The sequence below is a fragment of the Heteronotia binoei genome, chromosome 13 (genome assembly GCF_032191835.1).
Source record: "Heteronotia binoei isolate CCM8104 ecotype False Entrance Well chromosome 13, APGP_CSIRO_Hbin_v1, whole genome shotgun sequence".
In the NCBI taxonomy this organism is placed as follows: domain Eukaryota; kingdom Metazoa; phylum Chordata; class Lepidosauria; order Squamata; family Gekkonidae; genus Heteronotia; species Heteronotia binoei.
The window spans coordinates 36,361,744-36,387,754 of NC_083235.1; the positions used below are offsets into that span (position 1 = coordinate 36,361,744).

General features: G+C 43.1%; 1 protein-coding gene across 1 annotated transcript in view; it reads left to right on the plus strand.

The window, feature by feature from the left end:
- Nucleotides 1–26,011, plus strand: part of GDF11 (growth differentiation factor 11) — a 29,932-nt gene that overhangs the window by 703 nt on the left and 3,218 nt on the right. The window lies entirely within an intron of this gene.

A 26,011-nucleotide genomic window follows, 5' to 3' on the forward strand; every position in this document is an offset into this window, starting at 1 on the left:
GGATTGGAGTCTCTGGTCTGAGCAAGTTTCAGGGGTGAAGGTGGCACCGGACACATCTCTCCTACGACGACCCCGCATTCGCGGGATTTGCCCGGGTGGCTGGTTAGCTCCGTACTGAATTCCCTCTCCTTCCAGCGAGCGGATGTCGGAAGGGAAGAGGACCGGTCTCGTTGTGCGCGTCTCGGTGCAAAGGAAAGGGCATCATCCCTCTCCCAAGGTGCATTCCGTTCTCTCTTCTTCTGATGGAGGGGACGGGGGTGCGGGGTGGCGGGGGGGACGACGACCATCCCTAAGCCGAAGGTGGAATCCCCTTCCCGAGGCTTGCCTTTAAGTTGCACAAAAGTTCGTTGCCAGCCGGGTTGCTTTGAGAGGCGAGCTCTGCTTTGTGCCGAGAGCGGCTCCGTCGAGCCTTTCGCCAGGGAAGTATTGTGCAAAGTCGTCTTCGCGGGGAGCTTTGTGGCTGCGCTCTTTGCAGAGCTCCGGGTCGGAGCTGGGCTTTCGAAAGGAGGCGGAGGGCGTGTAGCCTGGCGCTGCCTGGAAGGACTTGCCTTGTTGTTGTTGCTGCTGCTGCTGCAAAAACCGAATGCAGCCAAGAAGGGCCAGGGAGAGGTTGGAGGGCGGTCGCCCAAGGTGTCGCGGTTTTGAAAGGACTCCGCCAGCCAGGTTCTTTCGGGGCTGGAAAGGGTCAACCCGGCATTTCTCTGCGCTGGAGAGTGTGGCTCCCTTTTCTCCCCCTGCCAAGTTAAAGGCGTAATCCCTTTTGTGAGGTTCCCTTTCGCCAGCTGCAAACAGCTCTAGAAGTTTGCCCAGCCGGAGCCTTTGGAATATCCAGCTGCCTCCCTGATCATATGCGCGCACACACTCCCCTCCCTGTTCTCTTCCCAGGTCTGCCAAGATCCTTGGGCCTTTGTACTTCGCCCATTTATTATGGACTCGCAGGCATGGCATTTTCTTTGGGGGCGAAAAAAGAAAGTAAAAGTTACAAAATAAACGTTTCCCAGTGTTTTCAGAAAACAAACAGGGGGGTGGGGTGGGAGGACTAGCCTGGTGCTGTCTGCTGTGTCCCATTTCTTGCCCTAGCACCATGCTTGTTTGCAAGGGGGCTGAATGTAAAGAAATCCAAGTAACCAGATTCACCCTCCAGGACACATCTGAAACTGGATTCTGACAAGACATATGCTACAAGCATTGCTGGAGGTTGTCAAACAGCTGATGTTCTGGGCATTTATTTTGCAGGCTGCCTCTTTTTTTGCCCCTTGTTCAAAATGAAGCTATTACATTCCAGTTGCACAGGATGGATGGCATGGGTACTGGCCTTGGGAGCAGAAGTGGAGGTGTCAACTTAACTTCTCGGGGGGGGGAGAGTCAGGGCACCTTCCCTAGAGACAAGCAAGACAGGGTCACAAAGTGGGCCTCGAATGTCATGCAATATATTTACAGAAAATCTTTGGAATACTCCGTGCTAGATGAAAATCTAGCTAGTTGTCTTTGTGGGGAAGCTAAAGGGGCAGCAGATTAGGCCATAGTGACATCTCTCTGATTTCTAATTCATTATAATAGGGCAAAATACATTCAGCCTATGAGTGCAGATGGCAGGGAGGACGGAATCAGAGCCATGTGACTCTAGACCGCTACTGCTGATTGGATCACAGCAGGCATGATGTACCACAGGTGATTCACTGTGGAGTAGCATGCAGCAGGAGCATTATGTCTTAACAAGGGGAATGCAGAGAATTTCATTAGAAGCATCCTTGAAAGTATATATCCATCTTTGATTCACTTCAGATTTTACTGTCTGAGCATACTTTCAAGAAATATAACGTCCCCCAAAGTGGGGTGTGTAAATCTTGTGATGCTGGAACTCAAAGAGAAGAGCAAAGTAGCCTGCTCTGAGTGTAAAAAGGATGGGTTATACCACTGCATTGTGGCTCTGGAGCTAAAGCCCTTGGTCCAGTCTTGGTGAAACTGCTTATGACAGATTGCCTTTATTTAAAAGTACTCAATACATGTGCTTAAAAACTTGATGTAACATATTTCCTTTGGGGTTTTATATTTACCATAACTCATGCCTGGCTATCATAAATTTGATGCTATAGGCAAAACCTTACATTTCCCCACATCTCCTCAAATGTTATGCTTTTCAACCGAGTAAGTTAACACATTAAACTGGAATTATTGGCCCTAATCCAACTAAACCTAGTTGTGACTAAGCGTCATTGAGATGCAGGGAACAAGTTAGTTGAAATTTACAGAAGCCCTGTTGCTTTCAATGTGATACACAGCCCAGTTCTGTGGCTGGAGGCAAAGTGCTTTTCTGGGTGCTAATTTCTTATTCAAGGAGCTGATAAGATCAGGCACATAAAACAAAAGTCTAGTGGCTTTTGTGCTAAGTGCATAACCTTAACAGCTCATTGGATTCCTCCAAATAAGCTTAGGGATTGTTAGTTTTGTCCTTCATAATTTTCATTTACTCTTTTAGTGTATGAGGTGATCTACAGTGTTTATCTAACTGAACTCCAGTGAGTCATGGACATAAAAACAACCGTGTGTAGGGGAGGGACCCAGCTTGCTGGGGGTAAAGTATAGATGACTGGGGAAGGCAATGACAAACCACCTCGTTAAAAAGTTGGCCATGAAAACGTCATTATGCGATGTCCCCCCAGAGTAAAAATGACTGATGCTTGCACAAGCGACTACCTTTACCTTTTTTAGGGGAGGGATCTGATAATAGTATTACCAGCTGCATATAAATCCATTGCCTGCCTGTCACTGTCCCATAAAACATTACGGCTGGATCAACAACTCAAACAGTTTAATCCCAGAGCTTGGTGAGCCATCTGAACATAGCAGCACTACAAAGACTGAGTCTGGAGTGATTAGATAGAAGGTAGAAAGGAAGAGGTGCGGCTCATAGGTTTTCTGTTGTAGGTTTGTCCTCTGACTGCCTTAAGGTCAGCATATCTAGCGTATGTTGTGACTGACACATTACAGCAAAACAAAAAAAACCTCGAAGTCTATAAATAATATGTTGTTAAGCTTCTCCTAATTATGTAGCTATCTATAGTGATTATCAGGCTCAGTGTCACGTTACAGGTTCAGATGATAATCTGAATTACCTCAATGACTATCAATCAGATGTTAAGGCCAAGAAATCATGAACAGGCTATTCGCAACAGAAAACACTGAAATCCTTTGACACAGGACAGACAGTCCAATGCAGAAGTGATCAGGAACTGACAGGAAATAGGAACTGCAAAATGTGATGGAGTACTAGTGCCAAGCATTTCATCCATATTCATCAGTAAGCTTTTAGTGCCATTTAACATTATGGGACTTCAGGTAAACATGTCATCCACTCTCCCCTCCCCCCCCCCCCACAACCCACCCAAGGAGAAAGCAAACCAGAAATCTTTTATTTCCTTTTTCAGGTATGTTTGAAGTTAAGGTCTGCTGTGGTAGTTTACAGTTTCATAGAGTAAATCTAAGTTCCACACAAATGTCCTCAGTCTCTTTCAGACATCAGTGATTTACAGATATTAAACAACATTCAGTCTAGGGGCCTTTCAGTACCATCTCAGGTTTGGAACGAGCAGGAAGGCCCAGGCCCTTGTAGTAAGAAAGAACAGACGGCAGCAATTAAAAATATTGCATGATTGCACTGAACTAAAGTTATATTGAGTGAAAGTGAGTTCTTTACAGGAATAAATTTTGCAGTTTCTTTCATGATTGCACTTGTAGCCAACTTGAAATTCCCTTTAACTTCTAGCCTTGAGTTCTTCCAGTTTGCTCATATATTTCTTAATATATGAGAGCCAGTTTGGTGTAGCAGTTAAGTACGCAGATTTGATTCCCCACTCCTCCACTCACAGCTGCTGGAATGGCCTTGGGTCAGCCATAGCTCTTGTAAAAGTTGTCCTTGATGCTATAGGCAAAACCTTACATTTCCCCACATCTCCTCAAATGTTATGCTTGTAAGAGCTCTCTCAGCCCCACCTACCTCACAAGGTGTCTATTGTGGTGGGGGGGAGGGTAAAGGTGATTGTGACCACTCTGAGATTCAGAGTATAGGGCGGGATATAAATCCAATCTCTTCTTCTTCAATACCTCCTGAACACTGGATAAGGATCTGAGGAAAGATGCGAGAAGATGTCTAGTTAAATCCATCTTGCTTTTGTAGATATACACTTTGTTCCACTGGTCAAATTTGCAGAATGTGAAGGAATATATACCCAATAATGTAAGTCCTGTTGCTACTGAGTGCAGGAAATGACTGGCTTTGCACACCTTCTCACGGAAGGATGGCAAAACAGCAGATTCATGTGTTCCTTTTGGTACTTTTGGGCCTACAAGATACCATCTTTTTGAGATGAAGCAGTGGGTCGGAAAGGACCTTCTTTTTTCTGCGGGTGGAATAAACTGTTCAGCCTCAAACTGTAAGGAGTATCTCCGATCATGAATGCTGCCAATTCTGGATAAAGAATCTACTTGCAATATTTTGGGGCAATGTTGCCCTAAAGTTATCAACCTTGAGATTAATCTTTAGTTAACTGATAGGCAAGAATAACATTGATATTTGTATATTTTCCCGAAATTATTTATTCTCTGTCCTATCTGAGTGTGGACTGTCACTCCCCCCCCCCCCCCCCCCACATAATAATAAAGTGATCTTCTTTATTTTCCCATTCAAATTCTAACTTGTTAAGCAGTTGGTGGTTTTTGCCTGTACTTTAGGTGCCATCTTATCCTTTGGAGTGTTATGCTGCAGCCATACAGCTCTATTAAAAAAGTGAGATTTTAATAAAAAAAGCCTATTTCACTTGACTTTTTGCAGTTATGAAAATAGATCCAGGTGGGTAGCCATGTTGGTCTGAAGCAATGTACGCTTGTATGCTGATTCACTGTTCAACCTCTGCCTTTTATATATATAGATAGAATCAGACTTGCTTGTGTATATATATACACAAGATGTGAAAAGATGTCTTGTTAAATCTGATCTACACAGATTACAGGTCTGACCTACACAGATTTCTGTGCTGGACAGAGAGCCCCACCCTCATAAAAATGTGATATCTGATAAATCTGTTCCAAATGAAGAATGAAGATCCAACAGCCAGGCATGGGAACCTAGTGTGTGGGTCATTATGAATGAGGAGTCCAGTGGATTCTGGAAAATCTCACAACCCGAATAAAAACTTTGTTGGTTTTAAAGGTGCTATTGGACTCTAACTTTGTAACATGACAGTTATGAAAGTCTCCTAGTGATCGGATTTAGTTTAAGAAAAGCCACTATTCACCCTTCACTATCCTTGTTCTTAGTTGCAACTGGAGCTCAGATTCTTCAAAGGTACACAATTGCTGGCTGAAGCTGCATCTCTCTTTGTCCCTGTGCAGTTTTACTCCTGTATGTATGTGTTTGGGTATGTGGAGATACCACAGCACTATGTAGAACACAATACAGAGGACAGAATATCTTTTGATAATGCTAATATAAAGATCAGATGGAAACTGGGTTCCTCCATTCCTATTACAGGGAAGCATGGTCCTTCCTAGTTAGAATTAAATATAACTGGAATGTTCTGAACTTCATTTATACAATGTAAATTATAGCGATTATTAACTTTCTCTTCATCTTTCTATCCTCCTACTCTTATGTACATCTTTTGTTTAGCCACCCTGTGCTTTCTTCAAGCGTGTTTACCAACTCTTACAGCCTTTGATTTTCCAGTTGTATTACTAATTATCAGTATGTTGCTGAGCATTTTTGCTTTTTTCTGTACACCAGGCCTGCCACCCCTACTCTGGAATGTACGATCCTTTCAATATGGTTTTCGCCTTACAACAGTGATTCCCCAAAAGCGGATGGTAACGTCTGACCTACACAGATTTCTGTGCTGGACAGAGAGCCCCACCCTCATAAAAGTGTGATATCTGATAAATCTGTTCCAAATGAAGAATGAAGATCCAACAGCCAGGCATGGGAACCTAGTGTGTGGGTCATTATGAATGAGGAGTCCAGTGGATTCTGGAAAAAAGCCCAGCACAAAGCGCAAAGGATGTGTACCTGGTTTCTGGCTCAAGGGGCAAGGGTGAAAGGTGGGCTATTTTATTACAGTTTGATTGATTACCAATCTGTGTCATCTGCTGCTGAAGTGTAATGCAACAGAATTCACACAATAAGATGTGGAATGTAAACCACACAGAGGATATGCTTTGCAGAAAGAGCAATGTGCCAAGTTCTTCCTGGTGTATCTGTTTGCTTCCTAGGCACTGTCACGCATTACTGTTGCATTCATGGCATGAGCGTTATCTTGTAGACCCCACAGACACACTTGCAATGATAGATACAAATAGATTATTCTTGATTTATATTCCTCACATTTTATTTGTTAACTTACTGAAACGTTGACTGGGACAGAAGACAAGTACCTAGAAATGGATCAACCCCCTTCTGGTTTTGGAGATAAAACATTCCAAAACTGCACTGCTCTAGGAGGCAGAGGAGAAAGCAATAAAAAGATCTTACATTAGGATTGTAGTGACTGAGGAGCTCAGGTATATGGAAGGAGAGCTCTCAGGGTTTGGGGGACTTGAGTCAGCTTTCCTGTGCTCCCAAAATGGAATTTGAGTTTCAGTTACTTGTCCCTGAAAGGTTACAATCGCCTCCTGCTTCACTTCAACATCTCTGTGGAGTGAAAGAAGTCCAGATACTCTATCTGGTGTAAAAAGTCATGTCCAAAACTCTTTAATGATGAATACAAGTTATGTGCAAAATCAGGATGGTCTCTCATTATTATGTGATGGACCTGAGCAGTAGTTTAATTAGAAAATGCACAAATAGTAGTTTTCCTTCATTGTCTCTTGTGCTTTTCAATTATTTTAGTGGAAACCATATCTGGTGAGATTTGCTCTGGCTGACCTGGGATAGATGGCAATGTGTATGTAAGCAGGCATACAGCTGAAAAATATATCTATTTCCACTGGCTCTCATGCTGGAGGGTGGTTTTTTTTTTTAAACTCTTAGATTTATGAAGACAGCTAGTTTGGTGACTTATTTGTGCAAAGGCCCCATGCTGAGAGCATTAGGAAAAAAGTGACCTACCACAGATTCAAATAGGTCTAAAATGGTGGGTCAGGCTTCCACATTGGACTTGGCTGCTATGTCAGGCTTCATTTAGAACGTTGCTGAGTAGGTTAAGGAAATCAAAGAACTGAAAAGCCATTAGGTCCTCAGTAGGGGTGATTCACACTGAATTGCTGGACTTGAAATCAACACTTTGCGTAGCTGGAAGAAAATCTGCCCTCTGCATCTGAAGACAAAATGGACACCACAGAAAATCACATTCGGGAAGCTTACAAGAAGAATGTATGTTGGCTCAGAAGTAAAGTAACTGATCTAGAGAACCGGTCTCTATGTCATCATAATGAGAACAGTTCTGATTCTGAATTAATGCCACAGTCTGTGTGGGATATTAGGTTGTCTGTGGGTTTATATTAAATATTGGGAAATATGCAGGATTTAAAGTATCCAGGAATCCAAGATGGAGGCAGAGATGAAGAAAAATGATTTTACAACTCCCATATCATCATTACATATCTTTACATTACAAAGAGGAAATGGGAACAACAGTAATTAATACTGAGATGTAATAGACTCTAAAAATACAAATTTGAGACCATAGCTGCATTTATGCCAAGTTTTCTATGTCCCTAGCTGCACAGGCTATCCTTGCCCCAAATACCATATAGTTATAGTGTGTGTGTGACAGAGAGAGACAGACTGTACCGCTGAACACACCATAATATAAATTTGCACACCATTTATAACCATAAACTTGGCACCATAGAGTATAGTTCCCAGGCTTTGGTTTTGTGGGAACACTGGGTTAAAAGGATGTTTCTACCCATGAAAAAATCTATGACTCCAAATGCTCACTTGAACTGACTGGTGCCGGCTGGGAGGGGAGGCAGCGTATGGTCCGGAGCGTGTGAAGGCCGAGCGGAAGGAAGGGGTGTTGGGTGGGAAGGTGTGGGGGGCACAAGTGTGAGGAATCGCAATGGGGAGAAGGACTTCCCTCCTGGTCAATTCTACAGCTCATTGAGAAATTTCCTTCTCCAGCATTAATAGACTTGGATGGCTTTGAAATTTTACTGCCCATAAAATCGGCTACATGCTGGGGCTTTTTTCTGTGTTAAATGTTTGCTGCTCCTCCCCACAACCATCCCTCTCCCCTTAACAGCTTGCCCCCCTCCCAAGATAAAGCCAGCATATACACACCACCCAGACTGAAATTGACAAGGGTAGTCCAATCTGATTTTAATTGGCCATCTGGAATAATTCTCCTTGCCCTAGGCTCATTGGATTGGCTGGTGCTGATCTGCTGGACCCCAAATCCCACCTCCTGGAATCTTTATAACTCTTCCTCATTCCCTTCTCCCTTGATGACAATTATGATTTTTGCCCCTGACACTCTTTCATGGAGCAATTGTGTGTGTGAGTATTTTTATGGTTCCTGAACAGAAGGAAGGGAAGGTTTTATAGGCAGTGGGGCCATAAACCTTTCTGGTTCCCCTCTCCTCACTCCTTCTGTCCCATCCTCCCCCCCTTTTTAATCTAAAGCGTACGTTTCCCCCACCCATAGACAAGAAACTAGGGAAGGATAATTGGGTTCTAAACCATTTATTGGCTACCCATGACCCCTGCTGACCTTTCGTTTGGGCATTGGAGGTGGGGAGGGGAAGTTAATGAAGTAGCTTGAAGGAAGATTGGGGGTGTGTGACAGTGTGAAACCCACCAAACGTTACTCCCCCCCCCCACATTGGTACTACATTCTGACACTTGGTGAATTTAAATCAACATTGAATTCAAAGCTATGAGCAGAAGTTGCTACTTTCTGTATATAAGAATAAAGACATATATATCTATTGCTGGAATGTATGAAGGCAGGGTTCTGCTGGGTATCAGGAAGGCTGGTGCTTGTGTGGCTAGGGCTAAAGTACCAAAGGGTAGGGGCCGGTACTGAAAGGCATGGGCAGATCAATTAATTTGCATGCATTTTTAACAAAATGTGGGATGAAGAAACCTGACAAAATTGGAAAACTTCATTGTTCAGAGACTGTAAAATAAGATTTCCACATTAATTACAGGCCTTTTCATCAGGGCTGTATGTGCAATACACTCCCACACAATTTGTGTTTCTGTGCTAAAAAAGCCCAATGGCACTTCCTTGTTAATATATATAGAGAGAGCAAATTCCACCGAGCAAATTCTTCCAGGAGGTGGGGTCTGAGATGTCCAATGGATCAACTCCAGACAATCCAATTAGTATAGGGCAAGGGAAATAGTAAGGCTTGCATGCATACCTGTCTAAGTCTCTTTAAAGCAGCAATGCTTGATGATTAATTTTGCACCCCAAGGGGAAGTAACTATCTTTAGTTTGTAACATGATTACCACCAGTTGTAATTTTATGGGTGATAATGGGAAAATCTTGAGGGGATTATTCTCTTCTCAAGGGTGAAACATGGTAAGACATCTTCCAGAGGGATAGCTGTGTTAGTCTCTTGCAACACAAACAAATGTTTTGAAAACTAACTGATTTATTGTACCATAAGCTTTCACAGGCAGAGTCCACTGCATCTGCTAAAGTGGGCAGTGACTCAGAAAAGCTGTGTCAAGAATAAGTGTTATTTTTTGGAGGGTGCCACAAGGTTCTCTGTTGTTATAGCCAAGTTAGAGGAAGCTCTGGTTATAGAAATGCTTTCCAATGTACCGTATCTCTAGTAACTGTTAATTAGTAAGTGGCGATGATAATGACCAACACCAGTAACCAGTGTGACAGTGTGATTCTGCCAGCTCTGGAGGAACTGCCGATAGTTAATGATATCAGCAGAATACCAGCAGTATTATACCACTCCAAAATAGCTGCACATAAGTTACTGAATAGAATGTCCATGTCACCCACTTCAGTTGGGGCCACTAGTGTATACTTTAGAAAGCCAATTGTGTGGGGTGTGTGGGGATCATCTACTACAGAGTGATTGTATATATGTCAAGGAAGTGTATAGCTCTGAAGAGGCCTATATATGTATGTGTGTTAGCTAGATGACCTTGGGCTGTTGTAGCACACATTAATCCTGAGATGAATTAAAAGAAGGATGGCTTGGCCTCAGGGAAAGGGAATGCACCCAGGCTGGAAAATTCAGGCACCTAAAAATGTGATACTGGGGTTTAAAAATCTGATGTGTTTATTCCGCTAAGTACAGCGGCTGATGCTTAAAACAAGGGAATGCTGCTTTCTAAAAAAATGATGCAATGCTTATGAAAAACAGGGTTTCACTTACCTCTAACTGGCTCTTTGTGCAGGCACACATTGGGACTGCATGATTGCAGGCCAGCCATAGAGAAGATCTTTCAAGCTTTTCAATAAGTTTTAGGCTCTGGAGTGCTGTCCCTTCCTTCCATCTACACAGATCCCTTTTCTTACCCAAAGGGTCATGTGACAGAGGCAGGGCAAGCACTTCTTCCTCAGTTCCCTTCACCGCTTTAAGGAGGCCCATGCATGGTCAGCAGCCCACAGTGGGGAAAAGAGGACAGGATATGTGCCTGCACAGAAGACCACTTGATGAACAATGGTTGCAGGTAAGTGCAACCCCTTTTTAATTGTCATGGCTTCTGTGCAGTCCCACATGGGAGATTTACCCAAGAAGGGCTGTGTGGGTTGATCAACAAAAACTGCTTGTAACACAGCTTTTCTCACCGCAGCTTCATTTCTGGAGTCCAGATCTATAGAGTAGTGTTTGACAAGTATAGAAGGAGCAGACCATGTTGTTGCCTTGCAGATGTCCTCCAGCATGAGCCTCTATTTTCCCCCCGCCCCATCCTAGGAATACATGTTTACTATGTGAGTGAGACTGGGATATAACAGGAACCTCACAATTATATTTAGTATTCAAACATTAAGGCTATGTTTAGAAACAAAGAGATGGAGAGAAAGTAATTAATGGGAGTGATTAGAAGTGGAACCTAAAACAAGATGTAAAAAAAAATTTAGGAGTTCTGCTTAGCTACTTAAAATTAAGTCAGAAGAAGGAAGAACAAGAACTAATAACTAAATCCAAGCAAAATCAATTAAAAATAAAATATTTAATAAAGGGGATAAATAACTATTGTAACAAAATGTGCACAGCTTTTCCATAATTAAATTTCTGCTCCCAGTTCAGCACTAGATACCATGCATCTCTTGATAGGGGGATCCTGATAAGTAAAAAATAATTCCCTTGCTTCTCTTAAAGATGAAATAATAATAATTCATGATCTCATTTATTATTCAGAACTGGGACATGGATTGGATGAGATTGTGAGATATATGTAGAGTTTGTGGCTGAGATAATTATAGAATGTGCAGAATTTGCAGCGACCATCACTAAAACTGGTAGAATTCAGAATGGATACAGTAGTAGTGAGTAAAAGCTATTTGTGAAAATAATAATATCTTCTAGCATATAATGTTTCTGACTCGTTGCTGCTGCAGCAGCAACAACAGAAACAATCCCATGTTACACATGCATCGTTTTTCTGACTGGAGAGACCACCTTTAAGACCAGGACACTGATATAATTTGCACCTAATATTTGTATAATATCTACCAACCAGACTTCTAAGAATGTTCTAATTGCTAACAGGGTGAATTAAGCCAACATACACATTTTCATTAGTGGAAGAATGAGTAGCATATTTACTAACATATTCCAGTGTATGCTTCTTTTCATAAAAGGCATGGACTTAGGACATGCACATTCTGTTTCTCTGTCAAGTGCTTAGTACCTGAGTATTTATAATATCAAGTCCCAAGGCCTGGAAACTTAAGATGTCCTGAAGTAGAGGAGGAGGAGGAGGACAGGGAGCCAAAGTTCCTATTATTGGTCCTTGGTTGGAGTTCAGTAAGAAACCATTCACCAAATGTTTTCTGGATTCCATCTCAGTAACAGGGCCAACTCAGAACTTCTCAATTGTAGCAATGATCCTTCTCCAGAAAACCCTGTGAACCATGCTCTATCACCCATAGAAATCTCTATCCTTGTTAACAATAGGATGTGGCCACATTAATAAGGGTCATAGGAAAGTCACAAGGGGTCAGATTAAGAGTGCAAGAATGCCTGATATAATGCCCAGAACTCATGTCTCCATACCCTTGATCTAAGCTCAAATAATGAACTATAAACTGCTTTAATGGTTTTGCAGTTACAGCATATGAGGCTGAATTGAGGTTAGACACAACCACTACTGCCTTGAGCCTTCCTGATTCCACAAAGTAGAGATTTGCACAGATGCATCCCTGGAGCTGAGCCTTCAATGTTCATTATTTGTACCACAGTGGGGACATGGAGGAAAAAATGGGGATGTGGAGGAACAGAGTAGTAATTACCCATTACTGGAAATTAGTCTCTGCGCTATGGTTTTCTCCTGCCCTTCCTTTACAGTGTGTGGGAAATGGCTAGGGGTGGGTCACAGAACCATGGACAGCGCCTTGACAAGGGTTTTTTGGGGGGGTGGGGGTGCAGAAGTAATACCAAAGAGGACACCAAGTAGATGAATCACAAAGACAAAGAACAATTTTGTGCTAGATCCAACTGCTATTAAGCGACAACCCTACAAACAGCCCCACCTCACCATTACAATCCACAGGAACCTATCGTAACAAATTCAATAAATAGATAACAATAAGTTAATATCCTAATAAACCAGTATCCATTTGCTTCCAGGACTGAATTCCCAGTCTTATAACTGCCCTCTCCACCTTAGTTTGGGCAGTGTAATACATTTCACATAGCCAGGCCTAAAACAATGGTCAGGAGGGGCAGGGGAAGATGTCTTCTGTCACTTTAAGAACTGGCAGAGACCGATGTAGGGGAGAGAGAAATTCCCAGAGGAGCACAGCATTAATTTGGGACTTGTGCACAGCAAATTGCCTTGGGCATTTGTTAGCAGAGGCCTTCGCTCCTGGTAGGCTGTGTAGGGAGAGGCGGCCGGTCTGTGTCATGACCTTGGCGTGTTAGCAATGCCTGCAGTTCATGGCACATGCAGCTGGGGGTGATTAAGCTGGGCGGGGTGCACCAGGCAGGGGCAAAGGGGCACTCCCAGCTCAATGTAACCCAGATGTCTGAGAACAGAGGAGGGGTTGGAGGGGGGGGGGTTGGCCAATGGGTGTTTTTGGCTGATGCTTAGTGGGGAGGGGGGAAAAGAGTGCCTTTCTCATTCCTCAGTCTATTTGTGTAGCAAGATCCCTAGATGGTTTTGATGGAGGGCATCCTCTGCCTTTCACCCTGGCCATTCTTTCTGTGCTGAGGAATAGTGAGATCTCTTATTTCTCTGGCATTTCTGCCAGTGCAGTTTACTAGGCATCCCATCAATGCTTGAGGTTTTTATCTTGGTTTACCTGCTCCCAGAGTTCAAAGGAAGTCACAGTTCACTCCTTTATGTGAGGAGGGGAGTGACTGTCTGAGGGCTTGACCTTTGCTGAGGTGAGAAGATTTCTATCTCAGTTTGTATCCTAAGTATCCAGGGGTGGCCACTGTCTCAGCTCTGCAGAACTTGTCACTATGTTCAGCAGGATGATAAATTTATTTCTGCTATCAGTTTATGTCCTAGTTCTTCAGTAAAGCTTGATGTGACTAGCTAGTCTTTAAACAAACATCTCTTCCTCGCAAATCAAACAGTATACCCTAATCCTAGGGATCCCCTCCTTCAAGTTCCTTCTTGCCGAAATGAGCTGCCAGATCACAGATTTCTCTCTTTTTCGGGGGGGGGGGGTATTTTCAGACTTGCCAAACTATTTCTCTTCAGCTAGTCTTTCAAAGCAGGTTGAGCATGTTCAACAGCTACAAGCCATCAGTCATAAAATGCAATCAAAGACAATTTATGTAACCACCTTTCTACTAACCACTCTCCACTGAAGGATTTTTAGATACTAGCTAAATGTAAGTATGGAAGAAAAATGATCTTTCCACTTTGCATAGCCGTAGGAAGCTTTTTGTGGGGTATTGTCCTCACATACACATCTGTGCAGACAGGATTGCCAATTGGAGATCTGGAGATTTCCTGCAACTGATCTCCAGACTACAGAGATCAATTCCCCTGGAGAAAATGGTTGATTTGGAGCATGGAGTGTATATACACTCTGCTGAGGGCCCTCTGCTCCCACAAACTTCTCTCTCTCCCAAGTTCCTCTCCTATGTCTCCAGGAATTTCCCATCCCAGAGCTGGCAACCCCAAAACATTAAGTTCTAATTAGTGGCCTTGATTTTGTGCCTCTATTAACTGAGGTGGGTGGTTACAAGGGGCAGTCATAGAGCTTTGTCTGTATGGCATGGTGTCTGTGGAACTCCCTTCTTGCCACTATTTGCTGACACCTTTGTTTAGGCACTAGTGGAAACTGTTTTTACTTTCCTGAACATTTTGGGATTAGACTTTTCTTCCTAGCTAGCCATTTGTATCATTAAATCACTGTAATATTTCATATTGCTGGGTTCTTAACTGAATCTACATCTTTCAAAATATTTTGCTCTGCTGCTAAATTAAATTTCAGTTATTTTACAATATTTTTTGCATTGCTCTGTTTTATTGCTTTTTAAAAAATTGTAGCTGTTTTCATTGATTGCCTTTAGCTGAAAGGCAGTATAGGAATAATTTTTAGAAGTAGATGAATACTGAAATGCATATACATACTGAGTGGGGAGACACACTGCTTGCTACTTGGCCAGCTATTTCTGAATCTATAGGTGTGTTAAACACGCATGAACCTGTCTTATACTGAATCAGACCCTTGGTCCATCACAGTCAGTATTTTCTACTCAGACTGTTAGCAGCTCTCCAGTGTCTCAGGTGGAGGGCTTGCACATCACCTACTGCCTTCTCCTTTTAACTGGAGATGCCAGGGATTGAACTTGGGACCTTCTGCATGCAAAGCAGAGGCTCTACCAGTGAGTCACAGCCCCTCTTGTAGGAGCTGGGATGTGGAATGGTATAGTGTAGCCCAATCAAATTAGATCTCAGAAATAGAGCAGGGTCGTTACTTGGATGGGAGACACAAAGAAAGACTTTGCAGAGGAAGGCAATGGCAAACCACCCCTGCTTCATCTCTTGCCTTGAACACCCAAAGGGGTGCCAGAGACTGACCAAGAGAGAGATCTTGGGGTCATGGTGGATAACTCACTGAAAATGTCAAGACAGTGTGCGTTTGCAATAAAAAAGGCCAACGCCATGCTGGGAATTATTAGGAAGGGAATTGAAAACAAATCAGCCAGTATCATAATGCCCCTGTATAAATCGATGGTGTGGTCTCATTTGGAGTACTGTGTGCAGTTCTGGTCACCGCACCTCAAAAAGGATATTATAGCATTGGAAAAAGTCCAGAAAAGGACAACTAGAATTATTAAAGGGCTGGAACACTTTCCCTATGAAGAAAGGTTGAAATGCTTGGGGCTCTTTAGCTTGGAGAAACGTTGACTGCGGGGTGACATGATAGAGGTTTACAAGATAATGCATGGGATGGAGAAAGTAGAGAAAGAGGTACTTTTCTCCCTTTCTCACAATACAAGAACTCGTGGGCATTCGATGAAATTGCTGAGCAGACAGGTTAAAACAGATAAAAGGAAGTACTTCTTCACCCAAAGGGTGATTAACATGTGGAATTCACTGCCACAGGAGGTGGTGGCGGCCACAAGCATGGCCACCTTCAAGAGGGGTTTAGATAAAAATATGGAGCAGAGGTCCATCAGTGGCTATTAGCCACAGTGTGTGTGTGTGTGTGTATAATTTTTTTGGCCACTGTGTGACACAGAGTGTTGGACTAGATGGGCCATTGGCCTGATCCAACATGGCTTCTCTTATGTTCTTAGTTGGCTGTGACGATGGCACTTTACACACACACACTGTAGGAGCTCAGCTAGCTAGGTGGTCCAAGTCACTGTATCCTAACAGCTCATATGTATTCATATAAGAGGAATGATGCATCCTTCTCACCCTGGTCTGTAACTCCTCATGCTGATGACACACTTTCCCTATTATTAAAGATTCAGGATGATAAAGTGGATAAATTTTACCCTCCTCTATTTGATCCTTACAACAGTCCTATGAGGTAGGTTAGGCTGATAAAGAAAGAGACAGCTCACCCAGTGAGCATCCGTAACAGAGTGGGGCTTTGAACCTGGATTTCCCAGATCATAGTCTTATGCACTAACCATACTAACTCTTTGCAGCGGGCAGAAGAGGAGGTAAGCAAGAGGAATTGTTGAAGTAGCAGGAATCAAAGCAGAGTGTATTCTACCCTGCTGCCTTGGAATTTTAAAAGATATAAATAGAAGCATGGGAACTACGACTGATTTCTGATGAGTGTTGCTCTGCCCCCAGGCTTCTGTTTTCCTTGGCACAAGCAATTGATTTCCCACCAGTTGCTTTGCAGGCATATTTTGGAGTGCGACTTCCTCCAGTTCCCCTCGTGGCTTTGTGATGTTGTCTTTTAAGGATTAGGAAACTGTGAGGGGAAGTGGAGGGAGCCACATGTCAAAATGCACCTGCAGAGCAACTGGTGGGAAATTGCTTGCTTGTACCAGGGGAAAACAGAAGCCTGGGGACGGAGCAACAGTAGTGAGGAATTGGTATACCACTACCTTACCACTCTACTGAGCAGAGTGTGAAACCTTCAGAAGCTTTTCTCCAGCTGAAGAGCTACTTATGCTATGGCTCTTCAGAATGGAGGGAATTCCTCAGGCCTAATACCGAATCCATGCCAGGGTCTGCGGTATCAGTGACTAAAATTACATATATTACTGCATTCTTAAAATATGGATGTACCCAAAAATCTCCTATGGTATGTTTCTTTTTGATGAAGGAAAAGCCCGTGCCAAATAATGGGAATGCTAGGCGGAAATACATTTTAAAAATACAATCAGATTCAATTCACTTCCTGGTCCTGAAGGCGCTGAGATTATATCATAGAAGCATTCTCCAAACCACAAAGGGTAGTTAAATAATTGCTTAATGTGCCAGTATAGCAGAACTTTTCAGACAGTCAAAAAGCAAGCGATAAACTCTGAATTTGTGTGCAGTAAGTAGCAGAGAACTTCAGGGATATCAAGCATGTAGACAGAGATGGCAGAATTACAAATCTGGGTGGATTTATTAGTTAAATAGTATAAACTAGATTGCTTTATGGCACACATATCTCTGGCTCTTTGGACACACCAGACTGGATTTTCAGTGGCATTTAAGTCAGCATCTTCTCAGCTGTTCCCAACATTGAGGACAATAGAGAGCCATAAGTGGGTCTCACTAGAGGTATATGAGAGACAGCATTTTGTTCTCTATCATCTACCAGTCAAGATGTCACATAGAAGCTCAATAGCAAGTGTACTGGCTTGCAGGCTCCAAGTATCAGGTAACAGAACTCAGGCAAGACAGAGTTGTTCAATCCAGGTCCAAAAGTAAGGCAATGCAGAGTCAGTGGCTTAGCATCATTAGTACTTGTTGTGTCCATGCCTAACAGCCTCTCTTGGCTGATTTTTGTAGCCCCATGCCTAAGGGCCATATTTGCAGCCAGCTGCTCAGAAGCAATCCAGCAACTAATCATCTTTGTTATCTGCAAGCAACTGATGTTAGGCCAGGAGGAGTGCACTTTGCTGTCTTGTCTGTAGTTCTGTTCTCAGCCTCTGTCTGTGACACTCTAAGAGTGTGGGTGATATTGGTGGGCTGGGAACACCCAACTGAGGTTCACCTTCTGAATCAGGGATGGAGAGTGTTGGTGGCTCTGTACCAGTTGTTGGCTGTGAATCCTGACAAGCCTACAGCTCATTTTCCTGCTGATCAGCTTCTGTTAACTCAAGGCTGGCCACAAGGGGCTTCTTTTCTCCTGAGGAGTCCTCACTATAGCTGAGCCCTGCCTGACCCATGACAGCAAGCTATAGGGGCAACATCCATCCTGTTCCTAGCAACTGATACTCAGAGATATACAGTACAGTCCTATGCAGAGTTACTGTTTCGAAATTCCCCACTGAAATCCGTAGGCTTAAACTGTATAAACTGCACAAAATTACACTGATACTGTACCATAATGAACATGAAAACTGTACTTCTGGCTAGCATGGCTTTTTTTTTTTGTCATCAAGTCATATCTGACTTATGGAGACCCTTGGTGGTATTTTCAAGGCGAGAGACATTCAGATGTGATTTGCCATTGCCTGCCTGCACATCACAACCCTGAAAACAGTGATGCTGCAACCAAGGAAGCATGGGTTTAGGCAAAGAAGGATTTTATCAGCCACGGTTGGGGGAAACAGCAAACTACATGAGCTCATACATATAGAGAGACAACCCTTCAGCTATATGGTGGCCTGCATGTGAAGAAAAAAACCAGCACCTTAGTGAGCTTGGAAACTAACAAGCAACAATACACATAGTACATTATGTTATTCCTAATGACTTTAGTTTTTTAAAAAATATCTTCCACTGGCAGTATGATAGTTGTTTCTTTTAATGTTATAAGAGAACAGCCATATTTTACAGAGCTAACAATGAATGTTAGCAGCATTAAGAGCAAAAAGCGAACAAGTTCACAAATATTTGTGCAACAATGCGATCCCAATTTGGCCAGACGGTTCTTTATCATACATTTAACTATTGTCAATACACTCCAGTACTATGCATAAAAACAAAGTTTATGGCAGGTTCAACAAAAATATTTTCAGATGGATGCACTCAAAGGAATTATCCCATCCATGATACCATAGATGGAGACAATTATACAAGAGCAAGTGAATACTTTTTATTTTGTAGGGTACACCCTACTGGCATAAACAAAAAACAAAATTAGAAAAACGAAAACCATACAACACCTTTTATTAGGACAAATAAAAATATAAAACACTACATGCTTTTGAGTTCTCCAACTCTTCATTAGCCTAGAAGAAGAATGTCCAGTTTGAGGAAAAGCTCTGGAGCTCATACAGTATTCTGTGTTACTGTACGTTGTCTGTTTTTTTAAAGTATTACTTGACATGGATTTTTGTCACCAGACAGAACATGACAATATGACCACTCACAAGGCATACCACATTCCTTTTAACCTATTTTATATTTCCTAGAACTGAGGAAAGAACTGAAGAAACTGGCTTTCAGCAAGATCATGAGATCAGCTTCAAATTTTAGCTGATAAATACTCTCTTGTTAATCATTTGTCACTCTATCTACTTGGTGCTCACTGCTGAGTGACTGGATCCTTCAGCTGGATCACCTATTTAGTAGGTTACTTTCCGCATATTGACACAGAACAGTACAGTGCCATCAGCTGCATTTCATTGATGTGTGTTCTCACAGAGCCCAATGAGAGACCTTGTTTCAACCCCCACCCCCGCAACAATAGAGCCAGAGGGAGCCACATGCGGTGGAGTGGCAGCCTTCCCTCTGACAGAGACCTTTTTTTGAGCTGGAGCCCTGGCCAAGCCAGCCAGAACTGTGTTCCTGTGTGCTCTTGCTCGAAAAAGAGCTCTGGTTGCCTTCCATGGACATAGCTGTTCTTTGCTAATTCTGCAATTGCAAGGCAGAGCAAAAGCGCTTACTCCTGTGGGGAAGGATACAATTTTAGAATGTCTTACCTGCTTCTGTAACTTAAAACATGTAGGTCTAATAATAATCTGACACTAGACAAAGTTCATCTCATTTGCATGCAGAAAGCCAGTTTCTCAAAGATTGTATCAAGAGGTTCCTTGATGGTATTTTACTACAGAATAATGGGAAGATTGTGAGTTTCTGCCAGGTTCTGATTATCATTTTATTCAATATCCTATCAAAAATCTAATGTGGGAACTATCTGTGTTATTATGTCTCCTCAAGAGCTTTTTCTGCAACTGATGGTGATGATGATGATATTGGATTTATACTCCACCCTCCAGTCTGAATCTCAGAGCAGCTTACAATCTCCTTTATCTTCCTCCCCCACAACAGACACCCTGTGAGGTGGGTGTGGCTGAGAGAGCTCTCCCAGAAGCTGCCCTTTCAAGGACAATTCCTGTGATAGCTATTCCAGCTAGGCCATTTCAGCAGCTGTAGGTGGAGGAGTGGGGAATCAAACCTGGTTCTCCCAGATAAGAGTCCACGCACTACAGCAAACTGGTTCTGAGTACTCATCCTCCTCTAAGGTCGTATCTGAAGATTGGTATGGAAATATTCTACTTGTTTTGGTTTTTTGGATTCTTAAATGGAAGTGTTCGGTTTCTGCCAGACCTATAGGTTTCAGATAGATTATAAAGGAAGGTTAAATCAGTTCTGCTTCCTTTGCTTTTTTTTGTTTGGTATTCCACAGGCTCCAATTCCAGTCATAAGGGAAACTTGGTGGGACATGACAGGGGAACAAATGCCTATCTGAGTCTTATCACAACTCCAGCAGTTACTCCCTGGTTTGCTTTCTGGCTCATTTCTGAACAAAAGGGCCACTCTGTGTAAGTAATGGCGAGAGGCTCCTATAGAGTCTTTGAGGAAGGCTCATTATGCATTAGCCACCAGGGCTGCTGGCTTCTGTGGGGGCAGGGGTCCCCTGCCCCCAGCTCACTTTACCTGCCAACACTCCAATGACCAGCATGAGACAATAAAATAAAATAAAAATTACCAACAGGTAGGGTTGCCAATTCCCAGGTGGGAGCAGGGGATCCTCTGCCCCCACAGAAGCCAGCCCTGGTGGCTAATGCATAACGGGCCTTCCTCAAAGACTCTATAAGAGCCTCCCCCCCACTTCAGGGTCATCAGAAAGCTGGGGGTAATGTCTGCTGGTGGGCATCCCATTATTCCCTATGGAGACTGATTCCCATAAAGTATAATGGAGAATTTACCAGAGGGTATCTGGGGCTCTGGGGGGCTGTTTTTTGAGGTGGAGGGACCAGATTTGTAGCATAGCATCCAAGGAATCTCCTCAAAACACCCTCCAAATTTCAAAAATATTGGACCAGTGGGTCCAATTCTATGAGCCAAAAAAAAGGTGCCCCTGTCCTTCATTATTTCCAGTGGAGGGAAGGCATTTAAAAGGTGTGCAGTCCCTTTAAATGAGATGACCAGAACTCCCTTTGGAGTTCAATTGTGCTTGTCACAACCTTGTATCTGGCTCCACCCCCAATGTCTCCCAGCTGCACCCCAAAAGTCCCCAGATATTTCTTGAATTGGACTTGACAACCCTACTGGCAGGCAATGGTATGATGTCACTTCAGGTGAAATCCCAGACTTGGTGTCATGTCTCTCCATGGATCACCAGAAACTCTATGTTTTATGACAGACTTTCAAGTGATTACTTAGAGTCATGATGTTACTTCTGTTTTCCCCTAGAAGTTACATTAGAAGAAGAGATTGGATTTATACCCCACCCTTCACTGCTTGAAGGAGCTCCAGAGCAGATTACAATCTCCTTTCCCTTCCCCCCGCCCTGTGAGGTAGCTGGGGCTAAGAGCTCTGACAGAAACTGCTCTTCCCAGAACAGCCTCTTGAGAGAGTTATGGCTGACCCAAGGTCACTCCAGCAATCGCATGTGGAGGAGTGGGGAATCAAACCCAAGACTCTGCACGTAACCATTACACCAAATTGGCTCTCATTAGACCATTACTTGCTGGTTCTCAGATGTCCCTGTCTCCAGTTGCCAGTCACTGGCTGGTACCTCTAGCCCCTATGAATTCTGCATGACCTTCAGTTCAAGAAGAAAACACATAAGCTTGGGAACACTGGAACAATTTTGAGACTGTTGTACCTGTTTCTGATAGATGCCTCAGATCCTGTTTCAGGCAATGCTCTTTCTGTGTGCTCTGACACTACTGCACTTCAAGGGTGGACACTGGGCACTTTGCTCAAGAAATAAAGAAGTCTGGGAAATGTGCTTAATTCTTTCACTTAAAAGTATTTAAGAGAGAAAGCCAGCAGGTTTGACCCCACAGACTCCTCTGGTTGGCAGCAGTACTAAAATTAAACTGTGGGGGAAAATTCTGCTGCCCCATTCAACAGCTAAACACTGAGCGGTAGCATCACTAGAAACAAATGCTGAGGTAAAAAAAAGGGGGGGGGGAGATGAGCCGTTAAGGTGAGAAGCAGCTGAACATAGAATGGTAGACTTGCTTGGGAAGGTGTGCAGAAGTAGAGCAAAAAAAAAAGTCCCACCAGGAAAATACTGCTGCCCTTAGGCCTAGTAACAACTGCATGCTGAGTAGTGGGCCAACTGGAACAGTGCTGAGAGTTAAAAAGACTCAAAATTGTAGTGCCAAAAAGCCCTGTGTCCTAGTATAAGCCAAGTGCTGAATGGTGGGCTGATGATTAAAAGAGTGCTGAGGGCAAACAAAACAAACCAGCCACCAACAAACAGGAAAAATTTGGCACCTCATAACATCTAAACCTTAGTAGTGGCCAAGTACTGCAGCAGTGTGACTAAGAAAGGAGTGCTGAGAGAGGAAAAATAAGGAAAGTCTAATCAGGCCTGGCTAAAGATAAATGGATCATAAGGGGGATTACTGAACAAGGCTGGCAGCTCCAGGATGGGGCATTCTTTGAGATTTGGGGGTGGCGCTTGGAAAGGGCAGAGTTTGGGAAGGGAATGGCGCTTAGCCAGGAATGTCATACTACAGACTCCAGTCTCTGAAGCTACCATTTTCTTCCGAGGAACTGATCTCTGCAGTCTGGAGATCAGCTGTAATTCTGGGAAAACTCCAGGCCCTACCTAGAAGTTGGTAACCCTACACGATGTCCCAGAGAAAAGGCTAAAAAAGTCTGCCTATCCTCAACTCAGTCTGCCTTTCTGAACAATGTGAGACAAATAGGAAAGGATTGTCTATATTTCAGTATTTCAGGATTATTTTGGAATATCTGCCTCCTATTGGAAGAGCCAGAGCCTATACTTAATTTGGAGAAATGAAATATTATTTCTAACATGGCTGATTGTGCAAGGTTTTCTAGCACAAGAGCTGGCGCATGTTGCTGCAGGTTCCCCTCCCCCCCAGCTTGTTGCATTTTTTCCTTGTGGCTGGATGAGGCGTCTTTACTCAGTGCACTAGATTATTGTGCCATATTTCTGCTTCGTATTCTACCTCAGAAGTGTGAGCAAGGTGCTCTGCAGCCAGCTGAAGAGCAATTCTATCTCAGCACTTAACTGAGTTATACTTGTAGGTTAGTGCTATGTGAGAGATAATGTTCTAGTTGTGGTTGCATCCCATTGTGATTCTGTGCAAGTCTAAGCACAGATATAGGTTCTATTCTACAGCAGAAATACAAAATCATGCCTGCCCTGATTCTTTGCTTGACAGATTCCTAATGTGCATTAAAATCTCTATTAAAACATGTACTGGAACAGTAGAGAAACCTTCTTATACCATTGCATTATGGAATTGCTAAAAGAGTAGAGTTACATTGTGTCTTGAGATTTCGAGAGAAAACTGGTTTAAAAAAATCTTCATAAACTTTTAAACATGATTTTAAGAATCTCTTTTTAGAAAACTATGGAATATGTGTCTATCCTAAGTATGACACAGTGGTTGATGAGACAAAAAGCCCTGGGAGGACTGAATGGATTTTAGCAACTTGAGGTTTGGAGTATTTGAACTGGGCAGGCTACTCAAAATTCCATGGGCAAGTTTGGCTTGCTCTGTTGCTCCAGCTTCCAGCTCCATTCATTATGCAGCTCTGCCAGGGCAGCCCTGCCAATGCACTCTCCCTGGTGCACTGCTTTCCTGTGAACTGTATGCTGAGGACAGGATCAGATAACAACTTTATTATACTAGCCCTGCCTCCCAGCCCCCAACTTCTTTCTCCTTCTCCTCCTCCATCATGCTCTGCCAGTACATCTCAATATTAATTTAAAAATGCTTTCCTCCGCTTTCCAGTAAAAGAGACATGAGAGCAGTCAGAATTATATGGTAACCTAAGGACATTTGGTGATGTCTGAAAGCATCACATTTGCCACGGGGCAACTAATAGCTATAATTTCTACCTCTTTGGTCATTTTTATGCCAAAATATGTAACTTGGGTATTTCAATGACTTTACACAGCAGCAATGGCAAAAAAGATTCTTACATTTACAGAAAACATCAATAAACTCTTCCTACAACCCAAAGGTCTTGTCTTATATATATGGACTCTTCTATGAAGTATATGTTAAAAGTTTTCTATGTTTTTGAATAAGACCTTTTTCTGTTTGAGGTGATTTCTAGCTTTATGCTAACAAGGTGGGGTCTCAAAAAGTCACAGGGGGAGGGGGGAATGATTAGGAAATTTTCTTCTGACCTACATTTCTACATTAAAAACATTATAAACTCTGAGGCACTTTAGCAGCTAATCTGCCCTCTACCCACTGTTTCCTCCCCCCCTCGTCAAACTAGTTTCATTTTCCCCTAAACATTCTGGGCCTTCTGGAGCCCTCACCAGGCACCCTCCCCCTTTTAAAATGTACAAGTTATATTTTTTTGCATACTCAGGGATTCACCTGAATATTAATAAACCCCTACTTAGTCTGTGTGTGGCCCATTTTGCAGCTCTGCTGATGGGAATGGTTGGAAGCCTGTGTGGAACTGTAGTAGAAATAAGGCATTGGGAACTTCTCCTAACTATCTCCTTACAGGATAATTTAAGCTTTTAGGGTCAATGTCACATAACCAGTTGAAGGATATCTTGTTATAGTATAATATGGGTCTGGGAAGACAGCTCTCTCTTTCTCTTTTTAAGCTGAGCTGTGATACCTTATTGGGTTGCCAGCCTCTAGGTGGGGAGATCAGCTCCCCTGGAGAAAATGGAAATAACAGAAAAACCACCAGAAGTAATGAAATTTACACGGAAATGTGTATAAATAAGTTTTAGTGCAAGCTTAAATGAAACTTAAACACTGAGCTTTCAACATATGAATTTTCCTACACAGTCTTTCAGTAGCCCTGTAAATCGGCTTCCTTCAAGTACACTCAGTTGTGGGTGAATGCTTTTTTCCTCAGTGCCCGACTCCTAAAATAATTCCTGTTATTTCCATTGATTACACCGGTTCCAGTTGTTTTGATCATCCCCTGGAGAAAATGGCTGCTTTGAAGGATGGACTTTATGGCATTGTACCATGCTGAGGCCCCTCCCCTTCCCAAGCCCTTCACTCTCCTGGATCCACCCCCCAAATCGCCAGATATTTTCCAACACAGACCTGGCTACCCTAGTTTCACACAAATGCAGTATTATGTGATGTAGTAGTTATTATAGGGTTGCCGAGTCCAATTCAAGAAATATCTGGGGACTTTGGGGGTGGAGACAGGAGACATTGGGGGGTGGAGCCAGGAACAAAGATGTGACAAGCATAATTGAACTCCAAGGGAGTTCTGGCCATCACATTTAAAGGGGCAGCACACCTTTTCAAATGCCTTTCTTCCATAGGAAATAATGAAGGATAGGGGCACCATATTTTGGGGCTCATAAAATTGGACCCCCTGGTCCAATCGTTTTGAAACTTGGGGGGTATTTTGGGGAGAGGCACTAGATGCTATACTAAAATTTGGTGCCTCTACCTCAAAAAATAGCCCCCCTAGAGCCCCCAATACCCACTGATCAATTCCTCATTATTCCCTATGGGAATCGTTCTCCATAGGGAATAATAGAGTGCCCAGTAGACATTTCCCTCCCCCCTCACACTTTCTAAAGCAAGGGGGGGAGGGCCTCCAAACCAGGGAATCCCCTGCCTGCTCCATCTCTCTCACACACAAATACTTACTGGGTCTTGTTTCTGCAGAACTTTACTTGCTCTGAAAACGAAAGCAAAAGAAAAGGAGGGGCCGTTCTCTGAGGAAACTGTTACTGATCCTTTCCCATGAAGCCCTTCCTGTTTCCTGCTTCCTGCTCAGCCTTCAAGGCACACATTTTAAAAACTGTTTGCAGGTTTCTAAACCTGCAGGAGCTCTAAAACTACAGGATGACTGTGGGGGCGGGGCTTCCCCCACCGGCCAGCTGGCTGGGGGCGGGGGAGAAGCCTGTC